This window comes from Brassica oleracea, chromosome C4 (genome assembly GCF_000695525.1).
Source record: "Brassica oleracea var. oleracea cultivar TO1000 chromosome C4, BOL, whole genome shotgun sequence".
In the NCBI taxonomy this organism is placed as follows: Eukaryota; Viridiplantae; Streptophyta; class Magnoliopsida; order Brassicales; family Brassicaceae; genus Brassica; species Brassica oleracea.
The window spans coordinates 19,606,761-19,607,061 of record NC_027751.1 but is presented as its reverse complement, the minus strand read 5'-3'; positions in this window follow the sequence as shown (position 1 = coordinate 19,607,061).

Sequence of the window (301 nt, the reverse complement as noted above, 5' to 3'; positions counted from 1 at the left end):
AGACTTTCTTGGTAGAGCTCACATAAGTGCTTAGGGGTTCTACAGTTCTTAGCCCAAGGTTTCCCATTCCACATCTGTGACAAACGGATTTGGTCGAGTAAGACGGTTTGGATATGCCGCCTCAACCACGGCCATAACTACCTCGGCCACGGCCATAATTGGAACCACGACCACAGTTATTGTGGTTTCTTTTCCGGCCGGTCGAGTAGTTGTCTCGCCTGTTCGAGTAATTGTCACTGCCACGCCCCTTGTAACCACCACGGCCATTGCCGTGTGATCTCTTATTGTTTTGGACGTAATT